This window comes from Megascapheus bottae, chromosome Y (assembly GCF_031878675.1).
Source record: "Megascapheus bottae isolate mThoBot1 chromosome Y, mThoBot2.hap1, whole genome shotgun sequence".
Taxonomy (NCBI): domain Eukaryota; kingdom Metazoa; phylum Chordata; class Mammalia; order Rodentia; family Geomyidae; genus Megascapheus; species Megascapheus bottae.
In genome coordinates, this window is record NC_143548.1 from 2056199 (window position 1) to 2076972 (window position 20774).

Consider the following 20774-nt stretch of genomic DNA (forward strand, 5'->3'; position numbering starts at 1 on the left):
ATGAGTCTATACTTCTTTTTCTGGCTGGTTTTGCAATTAGGGTTATGCTGCTTTCCTAGAATGAGTTTTGTAAAGCCCTTTCATTTTTCTTTAAGATTTTGAGGAGTATTGATGTGAGATCTCCTTTGAAGCCTTTATGGATTTCAACTGTTAAACCATCAGGTCCTGGTCTTTTTTTTGAATTGGGGTTCTTTTATTGCTGTAACAGTTTCATTACTAACATAGGGCTTTTTAGTTAATTTTTAAGTTCTTGATTCAGTTTGTGTATGTCAATATTGTTGAGAATTTTGTCCAACTTCTATGGGTTCTCAAATACAGTGCCATAAAAGTTTAACAAGTATTCCCTCATGATGGTCTTAATCTTGGTAATTTATGTGCTATTTCTATTTTTATCTATGATTTTGGTTATTTGGGTGCTCTATCTTCTTTTAGAGGTAAGATTTGCTAAGGTCTGTCAAGTTCTTTAAAAGAAACAACTCAGTGTTTCATTCATTCTTTGAATGATTTTTTTGTTCTCCAATTCAATGAATTCTATGTAACTTTAAGAATTTGTTTTCTTCTATTAGAACTGGGATTGGTTTGGTGCTACTTTTTCAAGAGCTAAAGGTGCAGCATTCATTTTTTCTTTGTGATTTCTCCACTTTGTTAATGTGTGCACTCAGTGTTATAAATTTTCCTCTGAGTACTGTATCCCAAATGAGTTTTTTTCTGTGTATGCTTGTAAAATACCAGAACATTTTAAATTTCTGTTCTGATCTCTCCAGTGACACACTAGAGATTTATCAGTAGGTTCTTCAAGCTCTGTGTGGTAGAGGAATTTTCCTGGTGGAGACTGACTTTGAGTCACAATTTTACATCATTGTGGTTTGAGATAATGCAGGTAATAATTTAATGTTTCTGAATTTGCACAAGTTTGTTTTATGTCCTAAAATGGGGTCTATTTTGGATAATGTTCCATGTGCTGTTGATAAAAATGTATATTCAGGTGATGTTGGTAGAATAATCTACAAATGTCTGTTAGGTCTATTGGTCTATGAAATTGTTCATTTCTCAGGTTTCTGTTCATGCCTTGCTGATACATTGACAAGAGAGTGGTGTGTTAAAGTCACCACAATCATTGTCTTTAGAGCTCTGCATGTAAATAAATTTGGTTGATGGCTTTGGGTGTTGGCAATTGACATGTACATATTTAGGATGGTTATACGCTCCTGAAGGAGAGATCCTTTTTGTAGTATATATAAACTTTCTTTTGTCACTTCTCACTAATTTTATTTTTTAGTTTGTTTTATCTGATATAAGTTTGAGAACAGCAGACTTATTATGAGGGCCACTTGCTTGATCTATTAGTCCAGACTCTTTCTCTCAATATATGTTTGTTTTGGGGGCAGGGTGTTTCTTTGAAGACTGCAGAAACATGGATCTTGCTTTTTGATGCAATGATTCAGTCTATATCATTTAATTGTGGAGCTTAGCTCACTGATATTGAGAGTTAGGATTAAAATATGTGTACTATTCCTGCCACTTTTTCTCTTTCATTAGCTCCTGTGATGTAGAAATTCTTGCTGAAATTACCTAATATGCTGTTTAGGTACCTGTTCCCTGTCAATAACATGTTGTGTTGATTTCGATGTGTAGAGCATATTTTAGAATTTTCTGTATGCTTATTTTATACATACTGTTTTCATTTTTCCTGGCTGGGGAAGGTTTATATTCCACCTGTACTATGAATGAGAGTTTAGATTGGTACAGTATTCTTGGTTGGTAGTTACTTGTCCTTATATCATGGCATACATCATTCTAAATTCTTCCTGCTTACATGATGCTGAGAAAGCTGTGGAAATTCTGATTAGTTTTCCTCCTTAGTACTGGATAGCTATAAATTAGGGTTCCCACTTGTATCTTGGAGCTCCTGAAATCAATCACATTTCTTGGACTTGTTTGGAATCATTTTCTGGTCTTTATCAATCCTTTTCTACTTCAACCCCAGAAATTTTCTCTTCTGCATTTTCTAATGAGCTATCAATACCTTCTAGTTTGATATACATCTCCTTTCCTTCTAATAGGACATTTGAAATATTGTGTCTCTTGCTTTAGGTCTTCTTTGGATATTTTTTACCTCCTTGATTTGAATTTGAATGAACTCATTGAATTTTTTTAGCTCAGGACTATACTTTCATTCAACTTTTTTTCCACACATTTTTTATTGTAATTAAGAGAAGGGTTACATTACATTCGCCAGATAGAAGGTGCATTACTTCACATACATTGATACCCTTTCTCATGTCTTGTTCCCCATTTCCCTCCCCTCCATCTCTACCCCTCATCTTGTTTTCCCCCTTTCCCTACCCATTTTCAAATAATCAAATACACATTTATCCAATATATCAGATAACAAAGTGAAATACTGTAACAATATGAGCTAACTAAGGGACAGCAAAAGAGATGATAGATAACATAGTAGATTAAGGACATCACTCAGTGTATGGCTTTTGTTTCTATATCCTAGAGGTCCTTTCATTTAGCATCATACTGTATGGCCTTATGTATCTAGGTTTTGCTCTATTGCCAAGCTCTGCTAGAAGAGTCCAAGGTTTCTAATGATTATGGCAAATGAGGGAAACCATTGAGCCAAGGTTCCTTTGAGTCTGGTTTACTTCACTTAATAAGATTTTTTTCTAAGTCTTTCCATTTTCTTAAAGATAGGGAAACGTTGTTCTTTCTGACAGCAGCATAGAATTCCATTGTGTATAAATACCACATCTGTTGATCCAGTCATCAACTGAATGACATCTGGGTTGGTTCCAAAAGCTCTGGAGAAAGTAGGACTCAATGGGACATTCCTCAGTATAATAAAAGCAGTCTATGACAAACCCACAGCTAGTATTATACTTAATAGCGAAAAGCTAAAGCCATTCCCTCTAAAATTATATATATATATATATATATATAACACATTTTTTGTATCCATTCATGTGCAGTAAGGCATCTGCATTGTTTCCATCACCTGGCTATTGTGAATAATGCAGAGATAAACATAGCTGAGAAGTTGTCCTTATCGTATCTTGGGTTATGATGTTCATGGTAGATGCCCAGAAGTGGTATGGTGGGATCAAAGGGAAGGTCAATTTTAAGAAACATCCACACTGCTTTCCACAGTGGCTGAACTAGTTTACTATCCCACCAGCAGTGTAGTGGGGTCCCTTTTTCTCCACAATCCCATCAGCATCTGTCATTGTCTGAGTTCAAAATCTTGACCATTCTTGTTGGGGTAAGGTGGTATCAAAGCGTTGTTTTTATTTGCATTTCCTTTCTGACCATGGATGATGAACATTTTCTCAAATGCTTTTCTGCCATTTTAAACTTGTCTTCTGATAACATCCACTCATGTTGAAAGCACTAGAAAAAAATTGGAATGAAGTTGGTAGGAATCTTGGGATCTCCTAGCAGAGATTTACAATAGAACAAAATCAAGATACATAAGGCCACATAGTATGATGTTAAATGTAAGGACCTCCAGGCTAAAGAAACAAAACCCATACAATGTGTGATTGCTGTCCTTGATGAACTGTGTTATCTCTCATCTCTTTTACTGTCCCTTGGTTATCTCATATTGTTACAATAGTTCACCTTTTTATGTGATATATTTTATATATGCTTAAATTGTTATTTGAAATAGGAGAGGGAAGGGGGAAATCAAATTGTTCATGAGGTGGGGGTGGGAAATGGGGAACAGGACATCGATATCAACATTTGTGAAGTAATGTACCTTCTATCTGATGAATATAATGTAACCCTTCTATTAATTACAAGAAAAATATATGAAAAGAAAAAAGAGGTACATTCCTTAAAATCATTAAAGCCATATTTGAAAAACCTACAACCAGTATTATACTAAATGGTAAAAGACTAGAACTATTTAACTTCAAATCAGGAAATAGATAGAGAGGCCCACTCTCTCCACTTCTCTTCAATATAGTGCTGGAAACCTTAGTCAGAGCAATAAGTCAAGAAAAGGACATCAAAGAGATCCACATAGGGAAAGAAGAAATTAAACTATTCCTACTAGCAGATGACATGATCCTCTACTTGTGTGACTAAACAAACTTGACTCCCCAAATCCTAGAATTAATAAACTACTTTAGTAAAGTGGCAGGATATAAAATTAACCTTCAGAAGTCAGTACACCAACAATACACCAACAATACACAAACAGAAGACCAAATCAAGAAAATAAACCCATTCTAAATAGTCCCCAAAAGAATAAAATACTTAGAAATTAACTTAACCAAAATGTAAAGGAATTTTTTTAATGCAAACTATAAAAACCTAATGAAAGATATTAAAGAAGACACTTGGAAATGGAAAGAAATCCCATGCTGATGGCTAGGGAGAACCAACCTAGTGAAAATGGCTACACTGCCAAAATTGATACACAAATTCAATGCAATCCCCATCAAAATCCCAAAGACATTCTTTACTGAAATAGAAGATACAATCTAAAGGTTCATATGGAACAAGAAAAGACCTAGAATAGCCAAAACAATTCTAGGCAAAAAGAACAATGCTGGTGGTATTACAATACCAGGCTTCAAACTCTACTACAGAGCCATATTAACAAAAACTCCATGGTATTGTCACAAAACCAGACCAGAAGATTATTGGAATAGAATAGAAGATTCAGAAATGGAACCACATACTTATTGTCAACTTGTATTTGACAAAGGAGCTAAAGATATACAGTGGAACAAACACAGTCTATTCAATTATCGGTGCTGGCAAAATTAGGTAACCACATGCAGAAAACTAAAAATTGACCCTAGCCTTTCGCCATGCAAAAGCATTAATTCAAACTGGGTCAAAGTCCTCAATGTCAGACCGGAAACCATGAAGCTGCTACATAATAGAGTAGGAGAGACACTGGAATTCATACGCACAGGTAAAAGGTTCCTAACATTTCCCAGGGTCACAACAGATTGGAGAGAAACTTGATAAATGGTTCTTCCTAAAAAGAAACAGTTTCTGTACAGATAAAAGCATAGTCACAAAAGTAGAGACAGCCAACCAACTGGGAAAAGATATTCACTAATAATACATGCTTAATATGCCGTATCTACAGGGATACTCAAGAAATTAATCTCCCCCAAACCCAACAAACCATTCAGTATATGGGCAATGAATAAAATTTTTAAAAATTAGACTTCAAAATATAAAAAATACATAAAACAAAAAGGAGGCTATATATATATGTATGTACATGAGAATAAATAACTAAAAACTCTCACAATTATAAGTGCTTACAGGAGAAATACTAAGATTAAAAAGAGTAAGATGTAAAAGTAGAGGACTGAATCAATAAAAAACATTATTTGAATAAAGTCTGAAGAAAGAAGGAGTATGTATACTTTTTGCTGTCACCGTGCTTCTTGGAGTGAACAGATCAACAATAAAACGTAGAAAAAAGGAGAGATATAGGATGGAGAAAATAAGGCATAAAAGGAAACAGTATAAATGGAAATAATAGGGGCGTTCCTAGGAGTTTGTTCTAGTGGTTGAATGCTTGCCTCGCATGCACAATGCCCAGGTTTGATTCCTAGGTACTGCATGTATAGGAAAAAACCAGAAGGGCTACTGAGGCTCAAGAGGTTAATCTCTTGCTTGAGAAAGTCCTAGGACAATGTTCAGGGCCTGAATTCAAGCCCAAAACTGACAAAAATAAATGAAAAATGTAATAAAATAATGATTGGAAAAGAAATTATTGAGAGATTGGTGGAAGAGGGCGGCATTTCAGGGTGAGTCTTTCTGAGATCTAGTATTGCAGTGAAAAGTTTGTACCTAAAGATCAATTCTAAGTAAGCTTTAGCACCACAGAGATCTCAGTCATAGAGGAAAAAATCAGGCAGCCGACTCAAGGAGGCAGTATGGAGCAGGACCATCCATCTGGAGTTGCTGTGGAGACAAAGCCTCCCACTGGAACCTAAGTGGAAAGTGATTCTTAACATCACACAACTACCAGCTACAGACAGATTCCGAAAGAGCCTGACTGAGCTGAGAGCCATCTCCCATGATGCATACGTGCCAGGTGCATGGAATCAGAAAACCCAGGATTTTATGATTACCTCCTTGAAGACATTTCCACTTCGGTTCTCAAATGCCATTGGGAAGGAGGCCAACACCATCTTGACTGCTGGCAAAGACCCTGCCATAACTACAGGAGCCTGAGAAGTGGTGCTGGCAGCACCATCCTTCAAATCACACCTGTTTTAAATTGAAATCTATAATACTACAGTGAGAGTTTTGAACCAAGACCCTACAAAGGAAATGCTTACCTTTCCGATTATTGTAGGATACACCCAAAAAACAATTACCATTCACCTGGCAGAGAATCAAGGTGAAAATTCTGTGGAATTGAAGACCTTCCATTTAACAAGTCTGTTTGCCCATTATGCCAGAATATAACTCCATTAATCCTCATGCAAGTTTCATTTTCCTCAATTTATTACCTAATAATTTAATAATGTTGGAAAATGAAAGGAAATATGTTATTCATGCAATTGTTACCACAAGCAACATTGTCTGGATCCTGCTTCATGCTGGCATGACATCAGTGTGAGTTGAAGCACGGGAATTCACTTTTCAGTGTTTCATCCCTCCCATAATTGAGAAAGAGTATGGTTTATCAACTTTCAAGAAAATATTTCTCCAGAACAAATAGTAAAGAAACTTGGCAGATAATTTTGGGGTCTACTTAATGCTGCTCAATATCCTTCACATAGTCTTCAGAAAAATATTTACTCTTAGTTCACATGTTAACCAATTTTTGAATGTACAAATGTTCACTGAACTTTGAAGTTTTTTGATCCACGTGTCCTTAGAAACAAAAACTTCCATCATTTCTAAGGCACTCATAGTTTCAACAATAGTCAACAATATAAGAAATATTGAGTATGAAACCATGCATACATTATTGATTTCCTAATACCATTTGGTAAGAAGCCCAATTAATTATGAAGATATAAACAATATCTTTTAGGCAATTTGGATAATATTGCAGGGATGTACGTTCAGCACACATTAAGAGATGTAGAGCAACTGCATGTATACAGACTACTTCTCATTTTTTTAGGAAGCAGTATTTTCAACATATATGTGTGACTTGGGTATTAACACAATTACCCAGAAACAAGCACATATTAACACTACTAGCACAATACACATTGCGGCACTGTATGCCACTGGAAAGATACGAATCCAACCGAGATACTCCTCAGTAAATGAATGGATCAATATGCTGTGGTGCTTATGTTCAAGCAAATTCTATGCTGCCATCAGAGAGAATGTCATTGCCCCATTCCTAAATTACTGGATCCTGGAAATTGAAAGGCTGGAATTAATTGAAATGTCACCCTCAAAGTAGTCAGTTTCCATCCTTTTATCAAATAAAGAAGACTTTAATTTAAAATTATATGAGAAAAGACAGGTAAAGATATTATATATGAATAAAGGAATATCTTCTTCATAAAGATATTCTAAATTTCTATAAACAGAATGCCTGAGGCCTCAAGGTCATCAGATACTGTTCGTTACAGTACAACCACACATAGATCTAAACAGAGTGATTATTGGTGACTTTGACACACTACTCTATACACCTCCATGTGTGTCAAGAAGGCAAATACTCAAGAAAAACCTCAGAAATAAAAAACTGCACAGAAAAAGTATACCTAACAAAGATCTGCAGATTATTCCAGAAAACACAAAAAGATAGGTTCTTTTCAACAGGGCATGGAAGATTTTCAAAAATCTTTTCGCAAATTCAGAATTGTCGGGATTACTTCCTGCATTTTGTCAGACCTCAATGGTATAAATTTGGAAAGCAATATGCTAATGGCAACATAGAAAATCCTATACATTGTGGAGATTGAACAACATATTCTGAAATCACCAGTGTGTCATGGAGAGATCAGAATCAAAATTACAAAGTTTATTGTATTTAATAAAAGCAGCATACAAAAGAGAAGATTCTTTGGGGCACAGAAAAGGCAGTATTTACAGAAAAATGTATAGCTTAAAATGTGCACTTCAACAAATTGGAGAAATCTTAAACAAACACTATTTTAAGATTTTATATATTTTTTACTTTCCAAATTTATTTTAATTTTATGTATAGAGTAGTTGCAGTTGCATTCATTAAATAGTAAGTATATTATTTCCTGGTTACCCATTCTTATGCTTTTCTGCCATATTCTATCACCCACCCCTCCCATTGTCTTGTTTTTTCCTTGCCTTGCCATTTCAGAATGCACATCTTCTTACATGAACATACCTACATAGCTTTTGCACTATTATTAATGCTCTGTTAAGAACATTCTAAATGTATGCTAATTGAGGAAAACCATGTAGTCTATGTTTGTTTTGGTCTAGCTTATTTCACTTAACATTTTTTGTTTGTCTAAGCATTTCCTTTGTCTTACTATGGGACAATGATATTCTTCCTGATGGCAGCATGAATTCATTGTAAGTACCACATCTTCTTGATCCATTCATCTTCTGGGGGGCATCTGTGTTGATTACATAGCTTAGCAATGGTAAATAATGATAACAGGAACATCTTTGTGCTGTCGTTTTATTATACCATTGTTGCTGGACATTGAGTAGATAGCCAGAAGTTGGATTGCTGTGTCATAGTAAAGCTCTGTGTTTAGTATTCTGAAGGAATCTTCATAATGCTTTACATTCCCTCCTGCTAGCAATGTAGAAGTAATACCCACATGCCACGTCCAAGCCATGAGCAGTTGTTACTGGATTCCTTGAAAATGGCCAGTCTAACTGGGGAGAGGTGAAATCTTAAAGCAGTTTAATTTGCATTTCTTTCATATCCAGACATACTGAATATTTCTTCATGTATCAGTAGGCCACTTTTTACTTCCTCTTCAAAGAAGTCTCTCTTTAAAATTTCAGTCTAACTTTTAATGGGATATTTGTTCCTTTAGGTTTTCTTTTTAAGTTTAATATCTTGAGATGAAGATATATTTTATATATAACAACTTTGTCTGTTGTATGGCAGCTTAAGATCTTCTCTCATTCTGTGGGCTTCCTATGCATCTTGTTGCCTATGTCCTTTGACATACAGAAGCTCTGCAGTTTCAGGCAATCCCTCTTGGTCAAACTTTGATGTGTTAAAACAACAATTCAATGATGTATTTTAAACTGCTTGAAAAGATTAACCAACCAACCCAAAACAAAATTTATGAAAATTAAATCAAAATGAATTGAATTGCAGTCCAAAGCAAACCTTAGATTCAATGAAACAAAGAATTGGGTTTGAGAAAAGAATTTTAAAATTTGATAGAACCTTAGAAAGTCATTTTAAAATGAAAAGAGAGCATATGAAGTTAACAGCATCAGAAAACCAAGAAAAATGGGAGTATAGAGATCACTGCAATCAAGATATAATTAATGTTTTCATACCTCCATGCCTACACATTTGAGAATCTGGAAGCTATGGAATAATTTATAGCAAATATTCATATACCCAAACTTAACCTAGAAGATATAAACCAATTAATTAACTCTTTTGAATTATTAAAATAAAATGCCTAGAAGGAAAGGCATCTAATGAAAAGTTCTGGATTTACTGAATTGTTTAAGTCTTTCAGGGAAGCAGTTAGACCAATACCTCTCAGTCTCTTTGATGAATTTAAAAGTGAGTTTTCTGCCATACTCTTTCTATGAAGAAAGAGAAAAAGAAAAAGAAATATAGATCCTTTTTGTTATTAATGGTAACATTACATTTATTTTTTGGGGGGAGGGTCATGCAGCTTGAACTCCGGGCCTGAGCTTTTTAGCTCAAGACTAATGCTCTTTGAGCCACAGCCCCACTTCTGGGTTTTGGTGGTTAATTAGAGTCTCAGTAAAAGGGGAAGGTGGCATAGAATGGTTGCCTAGCATGCTCAAACCACAGGAGTGGCAGAAAAATAAAAGAGTTTCATGAACTTTTCATGCCAGCCTGGCTCTGAACTGTGATCTTCAGATCTCAGCCCCCCAAATCCTAGGATGATAGCTGTGAACCACCAGAGCCTGGCTCCTACAAACATTTATTGTATAATGGAACAAAATTTAAAAAAAAATCCTCCTACTACATTTGAAGTAACTGCACTAAACAGTCCTCTTCCCTTTGGCCTAGAATATTTATTCTTTAAGTGTGTGTAGTAATCTCTCTTTTTCTGCCACTGGTAACTGCCTGGAGACAGACCTTGTGTTTCTATGTAGTGCCATTTAGAAAGTATATCCTCTTGCTTACTGTACACCATCTGACTGAGACAAAATAGGGATTTCAATTGCTTTGTATTAAAGACTAATTACTTGGCCTAGGAGTGCGAGTTTGCACATTCACATTCCTGGATCTAATCTTCAGTCTACAGACTTGGCTCACACTCATACCTTGAACTTTTGGCATGCTTTCATGGTAATCAAAGAGCTGTGAAGTTGTGAAAGTTTGTTTCCTTTTGTTTGTGGTGATACTTACGCTTGAACACAGGACCTAAGCACTGTCCCTTAGGATTTTTGCTAAAGGCTACACAACTACAACTTGAGTGAAAGGTCCATTTTCCCGGTTTTTGATGGCTCATTGGAATAAGAAGCTCACAGACTTTCTGAATATGGCCTTCAGATTTCAGTTTCTGGAGTAGCTACGATTTTAGGTATGAACCAGTGGCACAAGACTGATAAAAGATTTTTATTTTGAGCCAGGCACACTTGCAATCCTAGCTACTCAGGAGGCTGATATCTGAAGAATGCAGTTCAAAGCAGGCCTGGCACAAAAATCCAAAAGTCCCTAGGTGAGAATCACCTCCACTTAACTACCAGAAAACCGGAAGTGGCACTGTTGCTCATGGTGGAGCACTAGCCTTGAGATGAAGAGCTCAGAGACAGTGCCAAGGCCCAGATTTCAAGCCCCACAACTCACAAAGAAAAGAGTAGTGGATGAAGAGAAACAATCTTTTCAGGTTACTCCTATATATATTCACTCTCTCTTGGGGAGTTTTTCCTGAATACAGCACAGGGACTCTCTAGTCTCTCTGATCCTTTTCTCTTGTCGAAGATGTTCAAGATAATTTTATTATTTTTCAACAATATCCACTTAAAATACAATAAAGGCTTTGGTGTGCAGTAGCAAAAGAAATAAGAAAATATGGAGATAGGAAAGTGCAGGAGCTTAGGAGATATACTCTGGTCTGGCATTACAGACACAGGTCCCAAATTGCTGCCAGAAATCGGATTGCCAGCAACACCAGCTTCCCTGATAAGGCTACTGGTGCTCCAGAAAGTCTGTAGTTACAAATGTCTTTCTGGCAGCAACCGTATTGGAGCTCAGCCTCTCCTAGTGGTTTGGAAATGAATTTGAACTTACAATCCCTCATTGCCCAACACTGGTGATGGATTCGGGATCCAGATTTTGCAATGAAACATACATCGAGGTTAGATACACAGGTCGAGATGGATCTGCGGTCCGTTAACTGGGTTAATACAGTGGTAACAGATGAGTCTATAATCTGAATATGAGAAGGACACCATGATAAGCAGGAACCCGAGAAGTCTGAATTCTCCGGTACTTCTCATTGTGTCTGTTGACATAGTCTGAGCTGAACAATGTGCCCACACCTCTCACCTTCACCATTTTTTTGAGGAACCAAAATCCAGGCTGATCAATATCTACATCAAAAAATTATATTATTTTCAAACCAGACTCATTACTACAATGTATCGCTGGCTTAAGTGGCCAATGTCAGTTAATGAAAGTAATCACATCACCAGGATGAAGGACAAGAAGCTCATGATCATCTTAGTTGATACAAAAAAAGTATTTTATAATACCCCACAGAGCTTTCTAATATCGGTTTGGGAGAATCTAGGAATTCATGGAATAAGGTTCAGCGTAATAAAAGACACAGAATTCAAACCAAAACTACCATTATACTTAAAGTTAAAAAGTCTACTAAAGTCATAATTGAGACTAGGATTTCAACTCTCTACACTCCTCTTCAATATAAAAGAAATGCAAACTGAAACATTTTTGAGAATTCAACTCACTCCATCTTGAATGGCCATTATCAAAATATGTAATATCTATAGATGCTGGCAGGGAGGTGGCCAGTAGGAATTGCTGTTACAATGTTAGTAGGAAAGGAAACATATTCAGACACTGGGAAAACAGTTTGGCGATTTTTCCAAGACTAAACATAAAGCTCCCCTTTGACCCAGCAATATCACTCTTTCATATTTTCCAAATATCCATAAGTAAAGACATATGAAGCTACCAGCACAACCAGATTCACTGTATTTATTTATATACCTAAGATATACAACCAACCAAGGATTACTTCACTAGGTAAATTGATCAAGAGGATGAGGTATTTATAGGAAATGGAATTCAGCACTGCCACTAGATAAAATAACTTCATAATTTAACCATTTGTAAAGATAGGGGTAGTCTTGCTAAGTGCAGACCCAAAGAAACACAGGCTCCATGGTTTCCCAATTTTTTGTGAATTTGACTTTGTAAATAATGTATTGTATAGTCATCCATTTGTTTATTTACATCAGAAATGGAATAGGAAAAACCAGACAATATGACCAAGTAGACAGGGCAAAGAGGATAACTGTGATAAACTCAGGATAATATGTAGGAATGGAACTTTAGCTCTTCTATACATTGCCACAAAATGAGGATTTTTAAAAATTAAAAATGAAATGATTAAAAATGTTAATTTGCATGGAGAGAAGATAGTTGGCTAGTGGGATTACCTGATTCTCTCTTTTTGTAGGAGAGACCTCTCCATGCAAACTCAAGAAAAGTTTGGAAAAACATCATTCATGTCCTAAAGACAAACAACTGCCAACCAGACTGATATATCCAGGAAAACTAGCTTTTACATTTGAGGGTGAAACAAGAATATTTCATTCCAAAGAGAAGCTATATGAATACATGCACATTAAACCAGAATTACAAAAAATACTAAATAATCAAGAACAAATTGCAGAACAGCTCGAACCCCCATCAAGAAGCAATTACCTATAAATCACTAAATACAAAAGGGGGAAAAAAGAGAGAAAGAAACTCAGAAGTAAAATTAAATAATAACCAAGGATACTGACCACTTTTCCATAATGTCCCTAAATGTGAATGGGCTGACCAATCCAATCAAAAGCACAGGGCAGCAGACTGGATTAAAAAAAGACCCATCCATATGTTGCCTTCAAGAGACCCACCTCACTGCCAAAGAAAGAAACAGACTCCATGTGAAAGGATGAAACAAATTTTATATTCCAATGCACACTGCATAAAACCAAGAGTTGCAATCTTAATCTCAGAAAAAATTAACTTCTCAATAAAATCAGTACATAAAGATACATATTAGTAAAGGGTACAACTCATACCCACATTATTACAGTTATAAACATTTACTCTCACAACACGGGATCATCCAAATTCATGAAGCAAATACAGAACAAGGTAGACTCAAACAGAATCATAGTGGGAGATTTCAACACGCCACTCTCACCTAATGACAGGTCAATGCAACAGAGCTTAAACAAACATACCCAAATGACACCATAGCCCCGCTGGGCTTAACAGTTATACACAGCCTTCCATCCAATGGTGAAACTTTATACATTTTTCTCAGTAGCACATGGAAAACACTCCAAAATAGATCATATAATAGTTCATGCAGAGAACTTAAGCAGATCCAATGGGACTGATCTAATCCCATGAATTCTATCTGATCAGAGTGCAGTCACACTAGTTCTGAACAATCCAATAAAAGTCAAAAACATTCAAACACTTGGCAGCTTAATAACAAAATTCCAAATAACTCTTATGTGACAGCTCAGATCAAAGAAGAAATTCAAAACTTTCTGAATGTAATGAAAATCAAGAGACTTCACAAAGGAACTAATGGGACACAGCAAATGCAGTTCTAAGGGGGCAAATTTATTGCACTAGGAGAACATATTAAAAGACAGAAGAGCATGTAAATAACCTAAAAAAGAAACTGAAACACCTAGAGGAGCAAGCAAAAGTTAATTCTTAAACAACTAGAGGGACAGAAATAACAAAAATAAAATCAGAAATATCAGGGATTGAAATAAGATCCACTATACACAAAATTAATAAAACAAAAAGATGGTTCTTTGAAAGAGTCAACAAAATAGACAGACCCCTGGCAAGATTAATCAAAAGAAGGAGAGGGGAGACTCAAATAAAGAAGATTAGAGACCTCACGGGAACAATCACAACAAAATGACCACAGATGAAAAATTCCTCAATACAATATTAGCCAACAGAATCCAGAAACAGATTTAAAGAATTGTACACTCTGATCAAATAGGCTTCATCCCACATTCACAAATCAATGTAATACATTTCATCAATAGAGCTAAAGATAAGAATCATACTAGCCAAATGAACTTCATTGCAGCATTATTTACTATAGTTCAGGTATGGAAGAAACCCAGATGCTGCTCAGCACATGAATTGATCAAGAAGATGTGGAACTTATACACAATGTAAATCTATGGAAATGGAAAGTCTTAGAAAAATAATATTAAATACCCAAAGGAAACTAGGCTCTATGCGTTACCTGATTTGAAATAATTAGTATACATCTAAGACTCTCCTAACAGAGGATTACAGTAGCTCAAAACCTATGTACAAAATTCACATGGGCTGAATCTAATAGAAATGAACTCTAGAATGTGGAAATAAGAGGTTATCTTTGTGGCCATTGTAATCAATAAACTTGTGCAGTTATTCTTTTCTCCTTTTCTCCCACAGGATTAATCTTGGGTTCCTGGTATAGTGTTTATAGATTTGTTTGTTTATTTGAATTACGGAAGAAAAAGAAAGTAATCAAGATGATTAGAAGATGCTGTGTGAAGGATCTGGGGAGAAAACAATGAGAAGGGGTTATCAATATTCAAAAACTATTATACCCACTATGTGATTAATGCAATTGTAATCTCTATATACATTATCCTGGCAAGAAAAAAGAAACTTTATCCTCACCCCCCAAAAATAAGGGAATATGCAAAGGAAAAAACCCAAGAAAGAATACAATGTGTAGCACGCATTCAGATCAAGATATTACATGTCAGTATCATTTTTCCTGTCAAATAGACTACATTGATTTCATTGATGTTGATGTTGACTGTGTACCACTTAAAATGATATTAGGCCTACTCTATCAGGACAAACTATTTCATGATGACAAATATAACATTTAAAATAGACTGTGTTTCTTACAACTGTAACTCATATAACAGCTGTTGGTAAAACAATGGAAGAAAGGAAATTAATGTTGCCTAAGGAAGTGTAATGGGAGCTGTTGGTTGGGTCAGATTACTAGTTGGTAGAAAAAAGAAATTGCTTCCAAAGAAAAAATCTTCTAGATTGTAGCAGAGTGTTATGAATTTCAGTAAAGAAGATTGCATCATATTATGAGTTTGACTATCTTCCAATTAGTTTCAAGAAGGATGATTTTTAATGACCAAAGTAAAGCATGGCATGAAATCCTGGTACTCTAAAGAAGGAATGAGCTTTATTTTTATTCTCACAGTAATCTCATCGAATTTCCATATTTTCCTAGATATTATGCTTTGAAAATTGAAGAGAAGAAAAGATGACTAAGCATTGAATCATTGACCATGGGTGTGCCAAAGAAAGCATGAACACAGGCAGAACAGACACAAACAAGTCGTGATCATTCTTCACAGAAGCTGACTTTAGTGAAGGAAAGGTTCCTTCTTTTCTTATGTGGCCCTTTTATACATATGTGTCTAATTTGTTTGACTAAGTGATTTGTCCAGGTTATCAAATTGGTAGACATCCTTAATCCTCATTCCAATACAATTTTGTTAGAAGTAGTTCAAAATATATTATTTACAACTATAAATATTGTTACTGAAAGGTTTCAATGATTCAGTTAATACAAAAAACACAAAAGTTAGCCAGCAGAGATGTTGAAATCCTAATGATTTTGCTGCTTATTGGGGTACAAGATACATATTTTCCCCACAGCTTTCTGGATTAGTTTGCATACAGGAAACACATAAATGTAGAAATTAAAAGTAGGCTAAACCTAGACCCAATATTACAGATGTGTTGCACAATTCCCATTTCCTTTTATTTAACTAAAAGAATTTGAAAGAAATTTCTCACTTTATTAGATGTTATCATTTTACTGATTTTATTTGATGTGATTTAGAAAATATAATTACACTACAAAAATAACTTATACAGGGTAACTCTTCATACATATTTCTCCCATCCAAGTACTAACCATGCCCGACCCTGCTTAGGTGGTATGGCCGTAGACTCTTTGTACATATTTCTAAGCAGTTGTTTCATGTTTGGAGAATATTTTGAATAATTAATTTTCATTGTTCACATCATTTTCCACAATTGAAATGATACCTCACCATATACTTTTCCATTATCAGTAACACAATGGTTAGTAATTCTTAAAATGAGCTATGAATATATACATGAATACATGTGAAATTGTCTGAATTTAATCATTGTGTCATATTCTCTTTCTCATACTCATATTATAGAATCGTACTGAAAAATCCTAATCAGTTTTCCTATTACTTTACGTGATGTGTCATTGATTCCAACATATGTTTTAGGATGATACATCTGAATGTTAGGGAAATATGCACAAAGAAAAACCATGTTTTACTGTACTTTTTACATGAAAAGTTTATCTTCAAATAAAATGAAAACTTATCCAGACTGAATCTTTCAGGATAAAATTGGTATTGGCCTTGCATTAACATCATTGTTCAGTTGGCACTTTCCAGGATCTAGATGAATTTACTAGTAATCAATGGATTCACACACAAATTTCCTGAAATATATATAATTTCCATGTTTCCCTAAATATCCTGCTTTTAAAACAAGAGAAGAAAATATGACTAAGCATTGAATCACTAACCACATGTGTGTAAAGAAAGCAGAGAGAGGAGTGGGTTGAAGCAATTAGAAGTAATGGTTGGATATAATTAGAAGTAATGGATGCAAATAAAAGGTCGCTCTTTCTGGTCTTGGATTGAATAGGGGCTACTCCTGGGTATCTGAGACCCCGGACTTGACAGTCTTTTCTCTCCCGAGGCGGCATCGGCAGCTTTCTCCATGCCACAAAATGATTATATTGAATTACACTGTAAACTCCATGGATATGGTTTGGATTACCATGAAAAAAACAGAAAGAGAACAGAAAGGTTCATGAACGATCAAAGAAGGCAAAAAAAAAAAAAGATTGGTCTGAAGGCTAAGCTCTAAGCTCTACAACAAACAATGCCATGCTGAGAAAATAGAAATGAAAAAGACCATCAAGATGCAGGAGAGAGAAACACCAAACATAAAGACACTGAGAAGACTCCTCAGGGAGCAGTACCTGCCTATCTGTTTGACAGAGGACAGTCAGAAGCAAAAGTACTGACCAACATGATTTAACAAAAACTAAAGAGAAGGTGGGAAAGAGAAGGAGGAAAGTTCCTCTGCCCAAAGTTCGTGCCCAGGGAGAAACAGAAAGAAGTATTATAAGTTATTAGTATTAGGAAGAGAAGAAAGAAGGCTTTGTTGGGAATGCCTTTACAATAAAGCTCCCTAAATATGAGAGGTTCATCAGATCAATGGGCTTACATTTCAAAAAGGCCCACGTAAAACATCCTGAGCTGAGAAGCCACCTTTTGCCTTCTGATCCTTGGTGTAAAAAAGAATCCCTCATCTTCACTTTTTACAACTTTGTCCCAAAAGGGACAGTCATTGAAGTGATTGTGAGTGAGCTGGTCTTAGTGACATAAGAAGGCAAGGTTATTTAGGGAAAATATGCCCAGTTTACCAACAATCCTGAAATGATGGATGTATAAATACAGTCTTACTGGTTTGACAGACATTTCATACAAATAACTCCTTACAATTTTTAAAAACTACTCACGAATTAGGAAAACCACCTTCACTGTGTTGTTTCTGAGTACTATCAAAGAGCCTTACTTATCTGAAATCAAGAAAACTAGTCACTAATTTGTAAAGAAAAAAAAACTGGCCTATTTTTATGAACTGATATTTATTTAGAGGACCGTTAAGAGCTTATATGTTAATAAAGTTGAATGATTGAAAAAGCAAAAAGAAAGAAAGAAAGAATGGATGTAGTGGAGTTGTACATTATGTGAAAACCCTCACAGCATTCTTCCACTGCATTCTGGCACATGTCTACTAAATTGTTCCCAAGAACGGAGAGTCAAATGAAGAAGGACCTTGTCTTCCACCTTCCCAGTGAAAATGAGTCTGTCCACGGATTTATGCAGGAGAGGGCCGAACTTCCGCACCAGAAGTGAAGGTGGGGAGCTGCATCGCAATCACGGTGACCCGGTGCAGAGGCGGCAAAACAGAGAAGGAAAGGTTCCTAGAGGAAAGCCTCCTTCTGTGTCTTCTGCCTTAGCGGCGAAGAAGCGTCCTCGCCTTCCTTGGTGAGTCCAGTGAGCTCACAAAGACCTCTAACAGCCCCTTCCTCTCTTTGCCCTCTTCCCTCTCCAAGCTGTGCATGATAACTGCTTGGCACATGGATAGCCCTTGATATTTCTCTCCTGATTTGGCTTTTACCTTTCAGTCCCTAATTTTTCAACAGGTAGTTCCCAGAGTTTTCTGAAAGTAGCCACCCGTGTACAATGGACAAATGAACCAGAATCCATTACTTCTTCAAACTTCAGAAAGTACCAATTTCCATCCATTTTAATTTTCTCTGACCTGATTATGTGGGTCAAAGCAAACTCCTCATACTATATTCTGGTTCTGATTCATAAGCAAAAGACATATTATGCTGAAATTTTCTACTGAGTTAGAATAACGGTGAGGTCAACATGAATATAAAATGTTCCTGAACCACTTTAATTGACAATTGAAGGAACTCTTCAAGTGAAGCCATGTTTTGAGATAAACATCAAATTTGTTTTAGTAATCATGTGGGACATGTTTCAATTTTACTTCCATATATTTAATATTTTAAGGTAATCCCTTTTACCATAAATAACACAGGTAAGGGTCATCTCATTTTACCTGTGAAGTCTGTGCAGAACTTAGATATACTGCATTTCTAATATTACCTCCTGAAAAGGACTTTCTAATATATATTAAAATAGCTAAATAAAATGAATTTAAGGATGTGTAATGGGGCCAGGTGTGGGGCCTTGTCATACAGTGATAGCAATGCATGCACAGAGCTCAGCTTCTATCGCTTGATTCCATATACCTAGACAAACCAGAAGGGTTTGGTTCAAATTTATGAACTCGGGTCCTTGAAAGGCTCTCAGTTGCAATGTCCAGCAACTGAAATCAATGCCTGGGGTGGCCAAAAATATGAATACTTATGAAACCTATAACTTGAGAAAGTTACTCAGTCCTATCTGGTTTTCTGATTAGTGAAATGAAAATGTACCTAACATCTGGTTTTGAAGTAGTTAGTCATAATTCTACTAAGATAATTTTCCCCATAGAACTTATGGAAACTAATCTGCCTGACAAAATGGAAGAAGATATATGTTTCCATTTTACATAAACCACTTTAGTTTGTATATTTATTTTTTTTCCTCTTGCTGAAATGTATAATGTACATTGTCAAGAGCTCACAAAAGAAAGTACGTTTCACACTAATAGCATCTCATATTTAAAATTTCTGGTAATGAATGTTAATTTAGTATGTGTTCATAGAAAGTGAATAAGCAAGTGAAATGTGAAACTTGATGACATAAATTTCAATATTGAACTGTTAATTACCTAATAAGAAATGAATGTACCACAGAAATGAATTTGTCTACTACTGTTTTTTATCCTGCTGAATTTGTCTAGTGCTATTCTTTGTCCTTGTTTGATGCTTGCCATTATAGGGACTCTCAAGTAAGGCAGAAGTTTAACATGCAATAGTAGTTAAAGGTTTGTTTTTGCCCAAATATATTTACTATTTCATTAGAATCCTTTCTTTTCCAAAAGATTCTGTGTATCCTGAAAGGTTTTTGCAGTGCCCATATGATAAAACTCACAAGATCAGGTCATCCTGCTTTCCATATCATCTGATGAAATGAAAAAAAGGTAATATGTTGCTGAAAATCGTGGTGTATCACAATTTTTTAAGTGTATGAAGCAACTCATATATTGTTTTTAAGTAGTGGAAAACATGAGTAAAATAGTGGTGAATATGTCCAGACAGAAAGGGCAAATGAGAGATTTTTTTTTTAATTCTTAGCTGTGTACATTGGATTCTTAGAAAACTGCAGTGTATAAATAAATGTCACAGGGCCGGGAGTTTGGCCTAATGGTTAAAGTGCTTGCCTAGCATGCATGAGACTCGGGTTCGATTCCTCAGTACCACATACATAGAAAAAAGCCAGAAGTGGTGCTGAGGCTCAAGTGGTAGAGCTCTAGCCTTGAGAAAGTCCAAGGACAGTGCACAGGCCCTGAGCTCAAGCCCAGGACTGGCAAAAATAAATAAATAAATAAAATAAATAAATGTCAGCATTGCAGAGCACAAATAAGATTTTTTTGGACAGTGATTTCTATCGGAGGACCTATAATTCAAAGTATTGTTCATGTTTTCTTTTCTTCTCTATTTGGCTAGTCTTCAAAGGAAAGACAAAAGTAATCATATTTAAAGTAATAAGTTAGGACATATACTAGATTTTCTTATGATTGGTTATTGTAACAGAAATGTCTCCAT

General features: G+C 35.5%; 2 pseudogenes; one reads left to right on the plus strand and one right to left on the minus strand.

Moving 5' to 3' along the window:
- Positions 1–11240: 11240 nt before the first annotated feature.
- Positions 11241–11619, minus strand: LOC150040205 (CD59 glycoprotein pseudogene; annotated as a pseudogene).
- A 5575-nt stretch (positions 11620–17194) lies between these two features.
- LOC150040206 (ribosome biogenesis protein NSA2 homolog pseudogene) lies at positions 17195–17954 on the plus strand (annotated as a pseudogene).
- The last annotated feature ends 2820 nt before the right edge of the window (positions 17955–20774 follow it).